Source organism: Colobus angolensis, unplaced genomic scaffold (genome assembly GCF_000951035.1).
Source record: "Colobus angolensis palliatus isolate OR3802 unplaced genomic scaffold, Cang.pa_1.0 Scaffold148, whole genome shotgun sequence".
Lineage (NCBI taxonomy): Eukaryota > Metazoa > Chordata > Mammalia > Primates > Cercopithecidae > Colobus > Colobus angolensis.
In genome coordinates, this window is record NW_012114577.1 from 4,097,518 (window position 1) to 4,098,881 (window position 1,364).

Sequence of the window (1,364 nt, forward strand, 5' to 3'; positions counted from 1 at the left end):
AAAAAAAAAAACAAACTTAAAAAACAGTAGGTGTTGGCACAGATGAGGTGATCAGGGAACACTTCTACACTGCTGGTGGGAATGTAAACTAGTACAGCCTCTATGGAAAACAGTGTGGAGATTCCTTAAATAACTCAAAGTAGAACTACCATTGGATCCAGCAATCCTACTACTGGGTATCTACCCCAAGGAAAAGTCATTATACGAAAAAGATACTTGCACACACATATTTATAGCAGCACAATTCACAATTGCAAAATTGTGGAACCAACCCAAATACCCACCAATCAAGTGGATAAAGAAACTGAGATATCTATGTTATCTATGTATCTATGTATCTATCTATCTATCTATCTATCTATCTATCTATCTATCTATATCTATCTATCTATCTATCTATCTATCTATCTATCTATCTATCTGATGGAATATTACTCAGCCAAAAAAAGGAATGAATTAATGGCATTCACAGTGATCTGGATGAGATTGGAGACGATTACTCTAAGTGAAGTAACTCAGGAATGGAAAACCAAACATCATATGTTCTCACTGATATGTAGGAGCTAAGCTATGAGGATTCAAAGGCGTAAGAATGATGCAATGGGTCTGGGGACTTGGGAGGAAGGGTGGGAGAGGGGTGAGGGATAAGAGACTACAAATAGGGCACAGTGTATACTGCTTAGGTGATGAGTGCACCAAAATCCCACAAATCACCACTAAATAACTTACTCATGTAACCAAATACCACCTGTACCCCAATTATCTGTGAAAAAAACAGCCAAAATGCTTGGGAACAGAAATGTTTCGGATTTTGGATTTTTAAAAAATTTTTGGAATATTTGCGTTGTATTCACCCGTTGAGCATCCCTGATCCAAAAATCAGAAATCCAAAATGCTCCAGTATTCATTTCCTTTGAACATGACCTTTGAGCATCACATCAGCACTTGAGGAGTTTTGAAATGTGGAGTATTTCAGATTTTATACGTTTTGGATTAGGGCTGCTCAGCCTGTTTTCTCTCTCATGGTCTGAAATTGACTGGGGCCTCCTGGACCGTTCTTGTGAGATTGCTGTCAGACAGCGGCTTGGGCTGGAGTCACCCAGGAGGTCTCTGTTTGCATGTCTAGAGACTGCTGTCTGCTGTAGGCTGAGACTACAGCTGGAGCTGCCATCCCAGGCACATGGCCTCTTCATGTGGCTTCTTCCTCCTATCACAGAACCGGAGAGAGAGAATCCCAAGAAGACTGGGCCTGTGGTGGCACACACCTGTGGTCGCAGCTACTTGGGAGGCTGAGGCAGGAGAATCGCTTGAATCCGGGAGGTGGAGGCTGCAGTGAGCCGAGATCACGCCACTGCACTCCAGCC